At 38.2% G+C, this 20,139-nt stretch overlaps 1 long non-coding RNA gene across 2 annotated transcripts in view; it reads left to right on the top strand.

Moving 5' to 3' along the window:
* LOC134423052 (uncharacterized) overlaps positions 1-20,139 on the top strand; it is a 261,702-nt gene that overhangs the window by 43,401 nt on the left and 198,162 nt on the right. For both annotated transcript variants that reach the window (XR_010028994.1, XR_010028995.1), the window contains exons 3-7: positions 423-502; positions 5,871-6,030; positions 6,150-6,211; positions 8,538-8,714; positions 15,840-15,898. This is a non-coding gene — a long non-coding RNA (uncharacterized LOC134423052). The remainder of the gene's footprint in view (positions 1-422; positions 503-5,870; positions 6,031-6,149; positions 6,212-8,537; positions 8,715-15,839; positions 15,899-20,139) is intronic.

The following is a 20,139-nucleotide window of genomic DNA, read 5'->3' as shown; positions in this document are numbered from 1 at the left end:
TTACAAAATCCAGACTTTTCAGATGCTAAATACATGCTCTATCTTACAAGCTAAAAATGGTAAACTCCTGACAGTTTTGGGCTGTTGAGGCTAAATGACTCTCTTATGTCCATCTTTCTTTCTTTTGTCCTTCTGGTTTCAGTTTAGGCCCTAGTTCTTAGCAGTATGAAATATCGCTGTGGATCCAGATGGCTAGAAAGTAGCAATGCCATTACAGTCTCTAATTTTCTGAATCAGGGCATTTGTTATTTTGACTTTTCCTATAGAATATCACTGTAAAAATATTAGTTTTTGACATGGTGATAGCTTATTTTGTGTATATGATTTGCTGTAGAAACTTTCATTGGTTATTTTTAGGCTGTTGGAGATGTGTACTATAGCTTCACACCACTGAAGTTTGCTTCTACCTTTGTTTTTTGTAGGTGGGTTTTCAGATGCACCAAGGAAAGTTTTAAAATCATCTATATGTACAATTGTTTCTGTGATATCTCCTTCATTCCATGTAAGTAAATAGTTCAAGAATTTCTTGGTTTGTTTCTCGTCTTCTGGTGAGAATCTTGTGAGAAAACTGCATGAAAACCAAAAAAATTTAAACTCTCTTGTCTGCTTTTATGAATAGTCTGTCTCTTTCTGTACTCTAATTTTTTATAATTTATTTTTATAAGAAGTTGTTCTGCACCTGGTTTATCAATTTGTTGGCAGTGCGTTGATAAGAACTTTATTTCCATGGCTTTGTCTCTCTGAGATAATTAAAAGTTCCACTCCTGTGTTCCTGCACTCAGTTCATTCAGTTCAGCACATTGGCTGCAGAGGCACCGTTTAGTCCTTCACCCTGTCCAGTGTTCAGCTTCCCATGTATCAAGATTAATAATAATAGAGAGCTCATACATAGAGGGAGGGAGGTATTGATTGCCATTAAAATGTTGGGTCTTGTCTTAAAGAATCTAGTTTTGCTCCTTACCATCACAGCACCTAATTGAATTTGAGTGGATAAAATTATTTCTAGGCTACATCTGGTGCATGATGGTGCACCAGTGCCCTTACTTGTTTAAATATATGAGCCCTCTGAAATAGGGAACACTAAAAAAAATTAGTGGAGTGACAAGAAAAATGATATTATTTTGGAAGGAATGCAGATACCCTTTAAAAAAGAGAAAATAGAGAAGGAAAAAGCTAATAAGCATGGGTAGTGGAACTGTTTTATAAAGGATTCATAAAAGAGGTCATGAAAAGCAAATCTGCTTTGATTAAAAAAAAAAGTTTAAAGTATGGAAAGTGAGATGTATGCAGATGAGATTGTTCCTGAAAGAGATTATTAAATACAAGTGTCACTTGGTTTTATTTGGTTAGGTTAGTCACAAAATTGACTGCATAGCTATCTCTGGAACTTGCTGAAAAAGCAGGAGAACTCCATAAACCTTTCCCTAGGCCGCTCATTTTCCACAAATTTTGTAGTTTCTGCGTGTGTGAGGAAAAATATTCTTTTGATCTACATCTTAATTCATGCACCAATAATTCCAGAACAAAGATGAAAAACATATCTGAATTGGAAAAAAATAGTTCTATTGTAATGTAAGAAAACTTGGTGGAACTACCACTAAGAGGAGCATAAACAATGTGCAGCAGATGTAGTTTAATACAAAAATAAATAAATAAAAATAATATTATGTACCTTTCAGGTTTGGGTTGGAGCCTTTTCTGTGAATTGCAAATTATGTTTCAGTGATTGTTAATAATTCAAGTTTGTTATTGGTACATTAGTGCATATTTAATTGCATCCATACAAGTAGGAAACAGGTACAGAGTTGTCAGAACTGACAAACACAGAATTGAAGCTGTGTTGTGAAACGAAATAAAGCTTGAATTCAGCCTACAAGTTAAATTGTTTTTGCAAAAGTCAGCAAAACATGAGCTTATTTCATGGATAAACTGAACCTTATGTTGACTGAGTCCTTTTTCAAAATTATTTTGAAATAATTGCACTGCAAAACCTTCTCCTTTCTGCAAGAGGTGTTAATAAATATGCACCCAACTGTCAACCAAATGTAAGATATGTTAGGGAGAAAAAAAGTAGTCTGATTTTTAGTAACAGTAATTTGAAGACCCTTCTCCCTGCCATGGTCTTTGCATCCCTTGTTAGCACATGCAGATTCCAGCTCTTCCTTGAGCAGACAGCAGCTAAGGCCACTCCATTGCACTTACACATTTCCTTTTTTAAAGATTAGCATGTAAAAGGTGGGCAGAAACACATCACAACGTTAAATCTACATGTGTTGTCTTATTTTGAAACTGGAAAATTGAAAAAAAATATCCCAAACCAACACAAACCTAATAAAATCAAACAACCCACTTGCAAATAAATGTTGGGTGACTCCTTTGCTCTCCAGATCCAAAGAGAGGATTTCAGCCACATGCCAGTGGTTGTGTGAGTGTTGCAGAGCAGACCTGGAGAATGAAAATCAGATCTCTTTGTCTATGCCAGGTTGTCCTTTCTTCTTTTGAAATGGACCTGCATATACCTCATAGTTTGGATACTGCCAGTAATTGTTACAGGTAAAATGCTTATTAGTTTTCCTATCAACCACATCTCTCTTTGCCAGTACTCACTTGGACAAGGTGAATTCTTTTTTCTTCATTAATTATGTAGGTGATCAGTGAGAGAGCAGAGTTGTGTGGAGGTGGAGAGAAGCGGGGGAAGTTGTGGAACATGAATTCACAAGTTTGGCCTGAAAAAGATACGTGTCTTGATACACAGCTGACAATGTTTCTTGTCCCATTTGCAGTTTGGACAAATTTGTCTCCTTTGCCATACTCTCTACAGTCTTAAGGAGGAGGCTGGACAGCAGACATCTTTAACATCACAGGCATATTTCTCAAAGGCAGCAGTTGAAATGATCTGACACTGAATATGTTTAAGGCTAAATTGTGCATATTTATCCTTAGTTGAAAAGGATCATTAGATTATGCCTATGCTCATATGAAATCGATAGTAACATGTGCAATGAGCCTGTCCTCTCTTTTATGGCATTACAGACTTGAGTATTTTACACATAAATAGGGCAAGATGTGAAACAGAGTGCATACTGCTTTGGGCTGGGAGACATGGACCATAAATCAGGATATGTGTGCATAATTACAAGGTATCAGAACAAGTCTCAAGGGTATTTTTAGCACTATAAAATGTTGGATAGACCTGTTCTCCTACAGAATATTATCCTTCCCATTTCTTCACTCCTAGGTACCAAACAGTTTTGTTGGCCAGGTTACTTGAAATGGTAGCAGTGTGATAAATGGCAGCTGCAAGAGTATATTGTGTTTAATTGCACAATCAGAGTTTAAAACTTCTTCTGATTACATTGTGCAAAGGCTCTCAACTAATTTTCTGAAAATGTCTCCAGGGTTAAACACTTTAACTAACATTTGGATGTGAAAACCAAAGGCTTAATTTTTTTTTTTTTTCTGCTTATGTGAAATATTTTGGGAGGATAGAATCACAGAACCATTAGGATGGAGAAGTCCTCTATGGTCTGACTATTAACCACCACTAAACCATGTCCTTGAGTGCTATATCTACCCACCTTTTAAATCCCTCCAGGGATGGTAACACATCTGCTTCCTTGGGCAGCCTGTTCCAGTGCTTGGCAACCCTTTCAGTGAAGAACTTTTCCCGAATAACCAGTCTGAACCTCACCTGATGCAAATTGAGGCATTTCCTCTCATGCTACTGCTTCTTTTCCAGGACTGGCCCCACCTTGCTGCAGCCTGTTTTCAGGCAGTTTTAGAGAGTAAGGTCTTCCTCAGCCTCCTTTTCTCCTGACTAAGTGGCCTCAGCTCCCTCAGCTGTAAATTCTAGGCTGCTACTTCAGGATCTACTTGAAAGCCATCAATGAATACCTGGTGCTCAGAATCTGAGTGACACAGACTTTTTCATGCAGGAGTGTCTTGGGCAAAATTCTCATTTCCATGCATGTAAAATGACAGCAGCAAAAACAAAAAATGAAGGAGGAGTGAGATGAATTAGAAATGTCCCCTCTGCTTGTATTGTCCACTTGAACTGCCATTGTCTGAGGTGACAGGAGGGATGAAAGTGGAAAACAAACCATCTCTAAAATTAAAAAGTGTGAGAAGCATCTCAGTGGTAAGAAAAGCTGTGCTTTTTTCTTTTTCACGTAATGGAAGCTTCTGTGCAGCTTGAGAGTGTGTATTCCCCATTGCAGCAGAGTTCACGCTTAGGAGTTTAGTTAGAACTTTTATGTGATTATTTTGCCTAAGATCAGATTTTAACCCTGCAGTTTAGTTAGATTTGAGGCTTAGATTCAAACAGAAGGGGGGTTTTTTGTTTTTTTTTCTGCATTACCTGGCACTAAATATCTAACTCAGCTCCCAATGTAATGAATCCAGATTCAGTTCTCCCTAGTTGTTCAGCTGTTTTTAAGTCCTGTGCCATCCCCTGTACTCTCCTACATTTGCACAAAGTCAAAGCAGGATTCTTATAAGGCCCTAAAAAGCAGTTATCCCATGTAATTTTCATAAGTGACTAACAAGATTGGTTGGAGCTGTCCCTGGTGTCATTCCTGTCTCGGTGTAAAAAGAAGCACCTTGGATGGCAGGATGTTTTCAAATGGGTGCAGCAGGTGCAGTGCTAAGAGGGGATGGAAGAACAGAGCTACCAAGCTGACTCCTTTTTCCTTGAGGAAGATAGAGAGACATCTGAGATAATGGGTATGAGAGATCTTATCCATTTTGTGGAAGAGGATCTGGAAGAAAAAAATTATGCTGTGCTTTTGCCATGAAACTCTCCACTGCTGCTGTAACACTTGTAATCTTCTCAGTGAGTTTCTGAATATGAATAACTTGCCATCCCTTTCTTAAATGCTTATTTTTCTGAAAGTGAAGACAGAAATGTCTTTTAATATGCTTCGAAGATTCAAAAGGAAAGACCTCTGCACTGATCTAATTCTCTGAAAGCCCCTTATTGTGATATACTACTAGCTTTTGTGGAGGAACTAGCTGTCATTTAGCTTGATTCAGCTAATTTATTCATATCAATTAATTGGATAATGAGCCATAGACAGGCTTTTGGTATCTGAAAACTACTATCTTCCTTTTGCCATTCCCCGCAGGAGAAAATAGAATATAAAATTTCCCCAAATATTCAAACCCCATGTTTTTATTTTAATAAAATTGCTACAATGTTATTTGTCTTTGATGTTCAATATTATCTTCAAATCAATTTTGACATTCTTCTTCCCTTATTTGTGCTGCATAAGGATGTTCTCATGTCTTAAAATGGTGGGATCACTTATGATGCCTGAGCATTTGCACCTATTGCTTAAATTGTGTAGCTTGTACTAGTAGTTGTGTAGGTGATACGTAGTAGATAATTTCAAACTAGATTGATAATCATATACCAAATTTGATGTAATTTCATTCCTTGATCTAATAGATTAAAAAACTCAAACTAATGATAGTTACTGCGAAGGATGGCTTGGTGATTTTTTTTGTAGCTTGGTGAAGTATTTGTAACATGGCTTAACATATTTTGAGATTACATGTTCTAAAAGCAGACCTTATCCAGCACTTAGAAATAAATGCAAAGAAAATACTTTGCAAAGGTATTAAACATTTAAAAGTCTTAAAAATACTTTTTTAAATAACCTTACAGAATGGGCTTTTAGATTAACTTCAATACAGTGATAATGTTTCTCAGATTTTCACATATACTGATAATAACATCAAAACACCTTTAAAGTTCACCTTATGAAGCAATTGGGGAACTTTTTTATTACTTCTGATACTTGTAGTTTTATTATTGGTTAGAATTTTTGCTATTTGACTTACACATACCTTTTCTTTATGCTCCCACCTAGGTAAATCAGTCTGTTTAGTCACAGTAAACTACTGATTTTTAACAGGCTAGAGCATTCAGCAACAGTCCAGGATCTCTGGGTTTTTCACACTCTGGATGGACTTCCAGGGTGACTGGAGTTCAAGTTCTTTGCATCTTAGAGACACCTCCTCTGCGAGCAGGTGATGTCAAAATGTATGAGTCATTTTATATGCTGTTATTAATTTCTGTGAGTTTGAAATGTCACACTTTCTATGCAGAAGTGCTGGATCTGTAACTTTTGTGTTTGTCCTCATGACAGCTCTGTTTTCAATGTACAGTTCAAATGTATGCCTGGAGCAAATAAACACACATCTAAAAAAGGTGAGATTTTTTTTCCATATTTGTATTATTCTTATTTATTTCAAACCATGTAAATTGTATGTGTTTCTATCAGGAAGAGCGTAGTGATGAGAAATTTACATTAGCCCTGAGCTAGACCTTGACTATTAAGGGTGAATCTTTTAAGGTTTTAATATGCATTAATATGTGTTTTCCAACAATTAGTTGAAACTCTAAGGGTGCATTTAGTGCTGGCCTGGAGCATTTCCTGAGGGCTCATTATCCTGTCAAAGCCTGGAAGATGTGGACCCTGCAGGAGTGATGTTGGTACTTAGTGAGTTAATATGGAGTTAGATTTTTTTTTTTTTTTTTTTGCATGGTCATAGGAGGGAAAGGCTACAGTAGATACAGATGGAGATGAAAATGCAAGACCCTGGTTCTAAATTTATTTTGGGAAAATTGGATTTGTTGCTCTTCAGCTTTCCTTCTGAAAACTCTCTTGTGGTTGTATTGTCAGCTGAAGTGTTTATTGACTGAGAAGTGCTTGCATTTTAGTGGTGGATACAGTGATCCTAGTAAACACTTTGGGGCTTTCGTGATGCAATATGCTGTGTAAGTGTTTGTGTTGTTTTATGATGGAGTGGGCAGAAGATTATTTAAATAAAAAGTAGAATAAAGCCCACGCAGTTTCAGCAGCCATTAGATTCATTAAAGCTAGTACAAAGATAAGAGTTAAATGATTTGTGGATATATACAAATGTCTTAAAGTATAAAAGCAACACAGAATCCAATGCCATTATTGCTGGGAGAAGTGCCAGCATTCTCATTATTTTTAATGACTTCCAAACTGGGCCCTTAGTGACTGATGAGGTAAGCAATTTCAGATGGGAAATGTGATATACTCAGTACTGGAACGTGCTGAATGCCCTCAGTTGTTAGGGGCCGTGGCTGTGCTGAGGGTACTGTAAGAAGCAGCAGACAAATTGTAGGTTGAAGGTTACTTTAGAAAGAGGAAATTTTTTCTAGGTTGCTGAATAAAATAGAACAATCTAGATGATAAAAATTGTAGGTAATGACACTGCTCATGCAAAAACATTAATCACTGAAGAAAGGTAGATACTAAAGAAAGCAATCTTTGGGTTCATCCCAATATTAAAAAAAAAAAAAAAGGCACCAAACAAAACCTTCAGTAACTGTTTTGTTTATTGAAAAAGATAAGCATCTTATGAAGATATGGAGGCTGTTAATAATGAAGTAACTGCTGTGAGAGGCACTTAGCTCAGGACCAGGTGGCCTGCAGTTGCCATGTGCCCAATGTCCCCCTTCTGCACTGCTGCATGTGCTGGAGAGCTGTGGCCCTCGGAAATCCCACCAGCACTCTCCTTGTCTCCTGGCAGGGACACAGTGCTTTGGTGTCTGCTCCTGGGTAGGAGGGAGTTGGCAGAAGGAGCTTCTCCAAGAGGGCAGGATCTCAGCTGGGAACACCCCTGACTGCCCATGGGGCTGCCTGGGCTTTAAGCAAGACATGCGAGTCAGGAGTGCTGAACACTAAATCAGGAGCACCACAAATCCTGCAAGTGTTTCAACGGTAAAAAAGGGACTTCTGCAGAACCTGGACACATCTTTTCAGTGTGTAGAACAGGAGGCTGGGCAGCCCCTTGTCCCTGTCTGCCCCAGGCAGAGAGCCCAAGTCACCTGCTGGCAAGCCTGGGGACAAGGCATCCCTTACCATCCCTTCTGGTTGGGTGTACCTGCAGAGAAATGCATTCTATTGTGCCAAATATAAAAAACTGATAATACTTTTACAAAGCTGCCTCTTGGGGCTTCAGGCAATGAAAAATATTGCTTGGTCCAGAGCAGGGAAGTTGCATAGTGCCACTTGTGTGATGATGAAGTGTCTGCCTTGGAAGTTAAAATTACTGTGAAGATGACCCAGCAATAGCCAACAAACCTGCAAATTTGTAGCAAACACAAAGCAGTGGTTTTTTTTTCTTTTTTCTCTCTCTTTTTTTTTTTTTTTTAATGATGGAGCTTGTTGCAATGTGATCCTTTGAAAGCTAAAATTATATCTAGTTTGCATAGGTACTAGATAATGTCACAGAATATTGGTCAACTGATGGTTATTAAAAAAGAAGCTGATAGGTGGCCTGATCTTAGGAAACCCATAAATCACTGGTTGCTGAAATTTCAGGAAATGAACCAGAGGCAAGCCCATGCTCTGTCACTCCATTAGTGATCCCCACAGGAATGGGGCACAGTGGTGACCTCACCCTGGAGCCAGTGCTGTGTGCCCCCTCCCGTGTCCAAGGGTGATTTGCAGGGTCAAGTGTGGATGTGAGAAGTTATTATTGTCTCATTTCTATTTCAGCTGGGAGCCTTGCAGTAGTAATCCAAGCTCTTTGTGCCCTGGTGGCCCTGCCTGTTCTCAGGCACCCCAAATGTGGTCCGAGGCCAGGCAAGTGAAGAGCAGCATCTCTCAGGAGTCTAGGTGGGCTCTGCAGCTGAGCCACTGCTTCATGTGGAGTTGTGGCCACTGGAAATTCAGGTGAGCGCTCTGCTGTACAAATTGTCACTGCCCTCCAGTGCGAGTTACTCTACACACACAGAGTAATGTCTATAATTAAAATGCTCCCTTGAAGTAAATAATTAAATGAGGATTACAGTTATGAGCCACCAAGTGACACAGGTGACAGGCTTACTTTAAGTAGGACAATTAAACTGTAAATTAAAATTAAACCTCTCTGTGTAAGTAGGAATATTGTGTTAGGTAATTATCTAAGAGTAATAAGTGTGTATACTGTATCAATAAATCTTAAAGATCTTTAAGAAACAGATTTTCTACTTGGGTTTTTTTGTTATCTGTATTTTTAAAAATATTTCCTAATTTAAATGAGAAATAAAAGCCCAAAGTGCATTTTCAATGCTTTTTGGCAAAATTGGATAATTTTACTGGAGCAGTTTGGTTTAAGTAAGTAGCATTTTTCCTTAACAAATGCCTGTGTTGTTGTTGTTGGGGTTTTTTGTGGGTTTTTTTGTGTGTGTGTTTTTTTTTTTTTTTTTTTTTTAAACATAGTGCAGATACGGAGTCCTTTAGGTGTGCTTGCTGGAGAGGTGCCTATACACTTGAGCAGAGCATGGTTAGAAAGAGAATGTATCATCAATGTTAGAAAGTTACAGCTGCTCACTTACAGGATGGGCAATAATTAGTTCTTGGTATTAGTACCTTGGTACAAGCTCAAAGACTATTTACTGCCAAATTACTGAATTCACTATATTTCACATTTTTGAAAAAGTTCCTGTGCCAGATAAAAGACAAGTTTTATTTTATTCTGTTTTAAAAGAACTAATTTATTCTCTAGGTACAAAGTGGTCTAGATCTTGACAGTCCTTAAAACATGGAGTTATGAGCTGTACAAAATGTTCTCTAGATAGTACAAACATGTTTTTGCTCTTTTTTTTTAAAAATTTTTTAGCAGACCAGTGTTGTAGAAAATACCAGTAGTAAACAAAATTTTGGAAAAAAAAAACCCTGGTGTCCTAGTCCAAATTCAAAAACCTTTTCTGAAAAAACTCCTGATTTTTGGGAAAAAGAAAATATTTTTCAAGAAAATAATGTTTGAAAAACACTGTAAATGAATACTTTAGCTGGAAGTAAAAAAAATAAGGGTTTTTTAATAAAAATAGTGAATTGAATTAAGAATAAATTAGCTTTAGGCAAAGTAGATCTTTAAAAATCAATTTCAGGAGTCCTGGAGGCAATCTTAGAAGCTTTGAGCGCTTTCAGTGCTAACTTCAGTGCCCCTTTTGGAGTTACAGATATTTTTGGCTTTGTCCAAGGGACTAAGGCAACACATTGCAGGGTGCAGCTGGGGCTACTCCAGTGTGTTAATGGCAGGATTGACAAATCCTTGCCTGTTTGATTGTCCCTCCTTACAGAATTAGTCTGGCTTAGCTCATGGAGTTGTTTTGTGAATCACAATGTGCTGAGGTGCTGGCAGGTCACCCTGCTCCTGTCGGGCACAGCCTGGGGAGGGGGCTCTGCTGCTCTCACTGAGCACAACTGCACCATCAGTGTGGTACCTCGTGCTTAGTTTGTGATTTGCTACACGTGCACAGAGTGGGATTTTTATTAAAGGTTTTGTTAAAGTAAATAATCAGAAATTCTGATTTAAAAATCCCCCATAGACTCTGAATAGTGTCCCTATATCCTTTGCTGAGCTGTGCCACACTGCTGAAGCAGAGCATCCAAATGCCTCAAAATATTTTAATACTTTTCATTTTATATGAAGTAATTTTTTGCTCTAATTTTAAAACTCTGCTTCTAATGTTGTTTTTAGCACTTTATTAGGAGAAACAAGAAGCTAATTTTAACATCTTTGTTGTTCTCAATTCAGAAAGAAAGGAACTCTTCTTTCTTTGATGTACAATCTTAAAGCTGGAACAATTCAAATAACTTTTTAGATATTGTACTTTGTTTAGTAAAATATTTAGTACCATTATGATAGTGTAAACAATTAGACTGCAATTACACTAACACAGCACAGAGCCCAATAGTTCTGTTGGAACACAGCAGTGATGCATGATTGCCCCATTAGGATCAGAAGTCTTGGAGAACTAAGGTTATTAAAAAAAAGGAATCATGGTTACAGTTGAGATTTTGTTAGATTTTAATAAAAATATCTTATTTATGCATCTAACTTCTACTGTGTTAACCTCTTAACAAAGTATTAAGAAACCTGCAAGAACTAGTAAGGATTCTTTGAATTATGATTATGAAGCTTTCTGTCTTATTGCAGCTGGAAATGCAGAACCTCATCTGTATTTCCCTAAAAGTGTTATTCAGGCAGGTTGCACTGCATCTTTCCAGGACTTAAATGATACTGTTTTTATGAGATATTTATGAGAGCAGTGTTTTAGAGATTGCAAAAAAACTTTAATTCGTGTTATTGTTGAAATATTCTTTTTTTCAAAAATGCCCAAATGTACAGCCAATGTATTTACATAATTTCAAAGTCAATTATAGATGAAAGGTAGGAGGAAGAGTTTTCTTTTTGCTACCTTGCTTAGCTTTGAAAACATTTAATAAGAGAGTTTATAGACACAGCCAGGTTTTCTCAGCAACAGGGGAATAAGAAGCATTTTGAAAATAAAAAGGAGATAGGAAGATTTTTCAAAATGAGTTTGGGCATTGAAGAGCTGCATTAACACTGGTAGTAACATCTAACTAAAAAACCTGATTTCATTTGAAATTGCTGGCATTCCTTTACATTTGGGCATGTGGATGTCAGTAGCATACCTGAGACTGCAAAAAGACTGAGCTAGTCACCACTGAGATAACTGTTGGGTCTTTCACATTCAAAAGTAGTTCAAGTCAGTGGAAATAAACTTTAATATTAGACTGATTAAATATTGTTTAACTTGCATTCTCTGAAATATGTGTAAAGCATACAGAATATGGGAACTCTCTGCATTTGGAATGAAACCTGTGCTTAAGTTTATGAGAATTATGGCTTTGATTAATAGTGAGTAGGAATTTAAAAATGTGTGAGCATAATTTAAAACACTCTATTAGTGAGAAAGGGGGTGCATTTTAATAGGGAATTAACAAATATGACTCAAGGATATAAGACTTTGCTTTAAAAAAATGATCCCATTTAAATAAGGCAGTGGAAAATAACACATTAAAATGTCTTTAAGGTTGTACATTCTTTGAATTTTGTCCATTAGCTTGACAGAAATATGTAAGAAGTTAATTTGTATGAGCTGTGGTACAGAAGTGACCTAGACCTTGTTAAGGGTACTCTGGAATGATCTCTGAAATAATGCAGAACTGTGCACAAACCCCAAATATTCAGGGTCATGTCACAGTCCCTGGGTTTGGACCAGCAGCTGGACACATCCACCAAACTCCTGTGGGCTTGGGACTGTGCTGACTGCCATAGAAGACAGTCCTATTGCTGATAATCTGCTCCAGTAACTCCAGTTCCTTAACAGCTGCCAGGAAAAGAAAAGTAATTTGAAATTTGGCAGTACTGAAGGAAAAGGCTTCAAAAAGCTGCAAGCCTCTTCCTCACCAAATTACCTTTAAAGAATCCCAGGCAGAATGCCTCAGCATGCACAACATAGACTTGTGATCTTTTCTGTGTATTTTAGAGGCAAGATCTTCCCTGTAATTTAGGATGCTTTCTAACAAGATTTACCTGCCATTGTGCAATTGTCTCTCATCTAGATAATGTGAGAGAACTGCTAAAATGAAGCAACAAAAGTGCTATATAAAGTACTTTGTTGTGTATTAGCAAAAGTGTATGTAAAAGAGTCCTGTATAGCCTTTTAGGGCAGTTCTGGTTCCTTGCCTGTGCTCTGTAGAAGCAGTGATAGCTTTAAGTGGAGCTTGGAGTGAATCTGTACATTGGCAAGTGACTGTAGCTGTCTGTGCCTTGGCTTTGATAGCCTCCTCTGGCTGTTGTTCACAGTGGCTGCTTCTTGTTTTCTAATCTCTTCCCACATTTTATTGTTTAAAGTGAACCCTGGCTTTGAGTATGCAGCTTGATTTTGTTGTTGTTTTGTTTTGTGGCACTCTTGCAAGGATTTTTTTCACCTTATTTTCTAGAGGAAAGAGGTGAATATGGTGTCTCCAGGGCACTCAGTAAGTGTTGTGTGCTGTTGCTGAATTTCAGCCCCATTTGATGGCATGAGATGTGTGGGGTCCTTCCCAGGCTGTGCACCACATATTTATCCACCTGTATCCTTGGGTACCCCCATGTGCCTTGCTGATGTCTTGTGCTGGCAGAGCTAATCTTAGCACTCTCTTTCTTGATTACATTTTAATGTAGTTAGTTAGGATTTTAAAGTTATCTTTGTTTTTTCTCAAATATCAGCTGTCAGAAGCACACATAGGTCTCATGAAACAGGTGCAGTTTTTGAACTGATTTAAATGAAGAAGGGAGAGACATTTGATAAATATTAATTGGAAGGCACTCTGAGTCAGGAGAGCAGACAAAATGAAAAAATGGATGAATTTGAAAGTGCCCAGCAAATGGGGATTTTGGGGGCCTTTTTAGTTGTTTGTTTGTTAGGTGATGTAAATTGTTGATTCTGTGGGACCGTTCATAAGGCTGTGCCCTCTGACTCATTAATGGATAGGAGCATTTGTTAACCAATTTTGTGGTCCCTCTCAGTCATTATCTTTTTCATCAGTCTTCTATTTTTTGATTCCTTCTGTCTTCTATTATTTCAAAGAAGCAAAAATGATAACACAGGAAATAAACATGGAGATGTTTTTTGTCCAAGTAACATAGGTTCACAAAGCTTACCTTGAAGTATTGGACATGAAATGAATACAGGAGTCCAAGCGCCTTTTAAATGCTGTCTTGGTTTTATGACAACTATATTACAGTTTCCTAACCTATGGACCTGCCTTACACAAAATATTTGTAGATAAAACTTCATGGATGGTGATAAAGTAAGGAAAATGTTCCTTTATTCTATGATGATACTGAAATCTAAAACAAAAAAAAATTGTCTACGTGAAAAAACAGGAAAAATGGTATTTATACTAGCTGGTATATTTTTTTGCACATTATTCAGTGTGTTTTTTGTTCATTACTGACTGAAAGGGTAACTTTGACATTGGAAAGAAGAATTCACTATGTTCAGATAGCAAGAAGGCTATGGATTGCATCAGCCTCTCTCCTCCTTGTGACTTCTCTGCATTTGTGAACTAAATCCTCTCGTATTCATGTGTTCAGAGTTTTACATGGAACACTTGAACACAATGAGCCTGCTTGGGGGAGTGGGAGGAGTGGCACACTTTGAACAAGTGTCCTTGAGGCAGAGAACAACAGCAAGGCGCATTGCCATGCATCATCCTTTATTTATGCATATGGAGTGCAAGGTAACCCACACTGGGGTCTGCTGTGGGAGAAGGCACAGCGGTGTCACAGAGCTCTGAAAGTTCAATGAAAGCACTGAAGGATGTGCAGCTTCTCTGTATCTGCTCTGCATAATGGCAGCTCTGGTTTGTACCGCCCTTGGACGCTTGGCTGTCCTGGGATTTAGTGAAGGACATGCAAAACCAGTGCATTTGCTGTGCATACTTCATGCTGATAGTCTGGAAATGGAGCAAGTCAGAGAGAAATGAAGCTTTTGGGATCATTAAAAATCCATTTTCATTAAAAGCCACGTATTGCAGTGACATATTTATACATTCATCCCCTGTCTGCCTATGTCTTACAGATAGAGTGAAAAAGAGGCTTTTCATAACAATTTAAAGCCTAAATGAAAGAAAAGCATTCTATTTCCCTTGAATTACTTACATGCTGCACTTGTTTGGCTTTTTTTCACGCTGTGTTGAATGGCAACTACTCTGCATTCTTTCTTTACCTCCAGTTCCTTTTGTTTCATCTATCTATCATTTGTTTTTATCTGTGTCTCCCACCTATTTCCTCTTTGTGCTTAGAGTTGGTAGCAAATGATATTTGAGATGCAGGGAGCTTACAATCTGACTGTCTTGATATTATTCTATGAAACCATGACTACCGTAAAAATTGGCTTTACCGCCTGTTTTGTGTTATTGATTCAAGCTTGTTTCAGAATTAACTTGTTTGGAATGATCTGGCAATGTTATGTGCCCTAGGTTCTCTCAGGAAAAATTCATCTCTCATAACTAAATGCAATAAAATGTTCAAATATATCTAAACACAGTTATATTTTGAATTTAGATGAAAACCTTATGGAGTCAATCAAATATACAAGGCATGTGCAAGTTTTAGTTCTAGACTTACAAGTACTGTATTGCAGAAAAAAAAGTACTTGGAGACCAGCTTTTTCCTAGAGAGCTGTCCCTTATGTAGGCTTTATGAAATTCCTAATTGCATCATTCATGTTTCAATCCTGAATTGGTTGGACATAATTTTGACATTTTGACTGTAGGACTGTATCTATAATTTGAGATTATTGCCTAAATTCTTTTAGGGATTTGATGTTTCAGATCTATGTTTTACATTTTTCCTCACGCTTAGGTAGGAATATTTGTGTGCTGATAGTCAGTGGAAAGTGATCTACAAAAGTAAATCTTCCCTCATTAATGGCTTGACGGGTCAAGTTTGAACTTTCTCTTACAAATGGACAAAATTTGATGCTGGTATAGACAGGAAAATTTGGAACATGAATTTATTGCAATGTTAAAACATCCAGGTGTTAGAAATTGTTCAGTGACATCAGATACTAGTCCTGACTACCTTTAACTGACTCACAAAACCAGTTAAAAAATAAAAAGCTCATCTCCAATCACAGTTTTCTTCCAGGTACACAAAAATGGGAAGTAAACTTCTAATGTCCTAAGAATTTCAGCTTTTTTATTTCACTGCTATTAAGACTGCCTGGGTAAGAGCTGCACCTCCTTGGTTGCAGATTGCAGGTTTGCTGCTGTCCCTGGCTGCTGACAGAGGCCCAGGAGCTACTGGCGCCTGTGCAGCCCTGCCAGCCCCTGCCCAAGGTGTCCCCAAATGCACTGTGCTCTGCGAGCAGGCAGATTGGCTTTCTTTTGGCTGGTGGAAAAATCTGTATGCCAGCTGCCCTTTGAAATCTTTGGTAGCCCTGGAACCGGGATACAAATTCTTCCTTTGATTCCCTTCATAGTTTTTTTACTTACCATCTTCTTGTCTTTCAGAGAACCAAGCCTTTTCTGAGTGTGTGTTTTAAATGTGTGGAGAGGAAAAAGCTACCCAGGTGAGTAAACAACAGATGCAAGTCAATCCTGAGAGGAGTGCAGTATGGATAAAGAACTATTTTAATTCCTCCCACATTCGTGTTTCCATCTACTTATGAGATATATACGCGTGCCTTGTTAGCGTATATGTTATAATGCAAAAGCTAAAGTTTTCATATCAGAGGAAACATATATTGTTAAATGAGCTGAGAACATTCTCCCAAGGGTTAGCATTTCTCTAGTATGTGTGAAATCCTACTGAAATAAATGGCCCTATTATTTTAATTGGATCTTTTGGTATTAGAGCATTTTTCTTTGTACTGTGGTAAAGAACCTTGTTTTTCTTTTTTTCCTGAAAATGGGAAATGAACAAATGCAGTCGATGGATTTAAACATTTATGACTTCAGCAGTAGATTATATCAATATAAATAGGTGCAGATACACATATATGAATTAAATTCGTATTTTATTATGCATTCCTCCATTCTCTCTGAAAATCTAGAAACAGGCTTTGCACTTTTAAAATAAGTATGATTAAAATTTTGCCTTGTCCTTTTGATTGATACCTTGTTTGCAATGCTAATAATGACAGGGGCACTTAAAAAATCCAACCAAAAGCTACAAGAAAAATTATAATTTTAAAGCAAAATATAGTAAAAATTTTTTGAAAAGGGATTGTAGATTAATTACTGCTTGGAATCTGGCACTCCTTAGAGTCGTGAATAGATTCAGTTGTTGAGCTACTCTGTGCCTAATTTGCTTCTGTGAGTGAGGGATTATGCAATACAACAGGTTAAACTTCTATAGACCACTCTAATTTGTTTTGCAGAAGAACAGAGAAGGAAGGGAGGAACTCTGTTTATCATGTTGTGATCGAAAGCACAATACAGTAGAAATTTTCTGTGAAGATTAGGCTTGAAAACTAATTTGCTGTATGTTTGTTTCCTCTCTTTTCTGCAGCTGTTCAATTACAAACTTACTGCTGGTCAGAAAACCAAATATCTATTCTCTAGGGTAGCTACATTGTACTCTAATATTTGAAGATTTGGTTTCTGTTATAATTGGACTGAAATATTGATATTTTTTTAGAGGAATGCTCCTATGCCTCCATCTGAATACTAGTTGAACATGCTCATGTATGTATGTGCTGTGTTTAATATATCCATAATAGAAACCTGAAAACAAAATAAATTGCACGTATGGAGGCAAAAAATTAATCATACAGAAAAGATCAAGGAACAGTTTGTTAAGAGCAAAACAAAAAAGTCATAGGGTTAGTATTAAATTTTCTTGTTTGTTTTTTACAAATCTGTGCATATGTCCTTTAGAAGGACAAATAAGCTTTGAGGAGAAAACCGCTTGTAGACTGACTAGTAACCAAAATGCGGCTGAACTTCCCTGTTGCAAGTGGCCAAATGTTGCTGTGGATGCCCTCGGTGAGGGGAGTGCTGCGGGGCCGTGCGTGGGTGAGGATGCTCAGGTCCTGCTGCCAGCTGCAGGGGGGGGTGCCTGGGGCAGCACCCCAGCCTCTCCCTCAGCTTGCAGAGAGGGGCTGGCTTCAGTTCTCGTCTCACACGTGTAACCAGAGACTGGCAGGTCATCTGTTTGTTACCCCAGAGAAGAAACTGCAGCTGCAGTGACAGGCGTGCAGTTGTCTCATTTTGGTTGTTCTCCGGCAGTGGAAATGATGGATTTTGTTTTTCATCCCTTCACACAGAATGATCTGCTATTTCGAGCAAATTAATGCGATAAGTTGCTACTTACAAAGTAGGTCAGGGCTGCCCGAGCGTAAGTTGCAGTGGTTTTTGGGAGTTGGTGCTGCTGTCCCGCCCTGCAGGCTGCGTGCGGCAGCTCCTGTCCCGGGGCGCCTGAGCCTCCGCACGGCCCTCCGAGCAAGCGGCGTCTGCTGCTGTTTCCACGGCAACACGCCTGGCACAAAAGAAATACTTGCTCCACTTCCACAATCATCGTTATGCTAAGAATTAATTGATGGTAATGTTTTCCCCCCTTGTGCTTAAGAGCATTTTAGAGATAACCTAGTAGTGTGTACGGGAACCAAACAGCATCGGAGGCCATTGCCGCTGGCTGTGCCCTGCCATGGGTTTGGGCTGGGAGCAGGAGCTGATAAAACCTCTCTGGTTTTGGTTAAAAGGCAGGTCAGATCCTGTTTTGCTCTGGAGAGCAGCTGTGCTGATGGGTCTGGGAGCAGAGAGCAGTATGGCTGTGGGATGGGCAGGGCAGGAAGGGGCTGTGGGATGGACACAGCTTCAGGTGGTCCTTTGCTGGCATCCTCTGCCCAGCATCCCTGTCTCTAGGTGTCCTCCAAACTCTTACTGCCCTCCTGGTGACCCATGTCAGTCCTTAGAAGTTAAATCCCAAGTGTGGGGATGCACTGTGGAAGTCCTGTAACTATGAATACAGTACTCTTGGCTATATGTATGCAATTTTAGGCTATTGTGAAGCACATAATAATGGATAATTGTGTAAAATACTATTTCTTAATAGTACCTGCTCATTTCAGTCCTTAAGGCTATAAATTCTGACTTTTAAAAAATCAGTTACTTCGAGAATTTTTGGAATTCAACCAGTGTTACAAACATTTGGATTTATAAATATTTTTTGAATGTATTTATTTAGTTTTTGTAATAGAGCAAAATTTACTTGTAGGCTTCTTGCTACTGGTTTTTCTTGTGAATAAAGACTTGTAGAAGGCAGGCCATAAGTTCTGCCGTGGCAGCATTAGCAGCTGTGGGAACTGCTGTCACACAGCATATTATTAGCTCAGTTGTATTGTCTTGATCTGTTCTATTAGCAGGACACACTGATTTTGCCTAAAGCCCAAAATGTGGTTTTCTTCTGCTCTGTTTGGATTGTGTTAAGCTGTGCCCACCGGTATGACATCAGTGTGCCATAAACACCATGACTAGCAGCTGTCATTTGTCATGATAAGTGAAACTGATGTTTGTCACCCATGTACACCAGGGACCAAGCAGAATTCACAGGACAGGAGGTTTTGACAGAGCAGTTATTATTGCACCCCATCCAAAGCAGAGATTACTGAAGTTTTTGAGTCCTTGTTTTAACCATGGTTCATTTTCAGCACTATGAAAATCTCTTGTCTGTTAATTCAGGGTGACACAGTGCAAGAGCAGCTCTAGAACAAAACTCCAAGCCTAGGGGACCAGGAATAGTTGAATTGACTCTTGCTGCTGCATTGGCAATGGTATTTTGTCTATAGTTTAAGGGAAGGAAAACAAGGAGAAAGAACTAGTGACAGTAGAAAATTAGGCCCATTTTAAAGAACTTGGGCTTTACACTCCATATGTGTTTACATTAAATAGGTGATTTATGTAAAGATCATACTAAAATGTTTCTTTCGCCCTTCCTCCTCCTTTTTTTTTTTTAATAACTGGGAAGAACATTTAATGCTGAGGAGTAACTGAGGAGTTCTTACTGCAGGAAGCATGGAAACACTGTAGATCTTGTAAAAGACAGGAATTTGGCAGAATAGCTCTCTGTCTTTGGTAATCCCACTGTTCATACTGTGCAAACACTTTCTGAAGATGGTCTTGTAATTTGATGTACACAATGAACTGAATGAACACCTACCAGCTGAAGAAGGTAAATGAAAAGGGCACAGATCTGTTTGATAATTATTAATTTGCTTAATGTCACTGTTCTACCTTTAAATTTGTTCATGAAGAAGTTTTCAATTACATTGATATTGCTGCAAGGAGTAGGTTTAGAGCAGTATTTGAATTGATGACCTGCCTATCGTGCATCCTTTGCCCTTGTTTTTGCATATAATGTTTTATATAGGCTGAGCTGTAACTCATTTAACAGCTGTGCTTGATCTGGGAGGCCTTTTTGGATAAGGTTAGAACAAGCCTGAAGAATGCTGTACAATTGGACTGATAGATCAATATGTTGATATAATGTACCGTAGATGACAGTGTTAATCTTGCTAGAACCCAAATGTGGCTTTTTTAGCAGCTAATGGCTCTATCAACAGAACAGAGGAGGTTTTAATTTAATAATTAGTGTGCTATTTGTATTGTTAGTCTAATCACTAGAGAAAAACAATGCCACATACCTAAGCTAGTAGTCATTGTTGAATATTGACTTCAATATTGATATAGTTGGAAGCTGGAGGGTTTTGGGGCCTTTTTTAATATTTGTGTTTAAATTTGACAAATTGTGAAGAAAGGAATGGTTGTATCTTTTCAAGATTTATGAGCATGAAGTCAAACATGAGTATCA

Source organism: Melospiza melodia, chromosome 11 (genome assembly GCF_035770615.1).
Source record: "Melospiza melodia melodia isolate bMelMel2 chromosome 11, bMelMel2.pri, whole genome shotgun sequence".
In the NCBI taxonomy this organism is placed as follows: Eukaryota; Metazoa; Chordata; class Aves; order Passeriformes; family Passerellidae; genus Melospiza; species Melospiza melodia.
The sequence above is the reverse complement of the archived record's forward strand: the minus strand, read 5'-3'. Positions and strand labels throughout refer to the sequence as shown.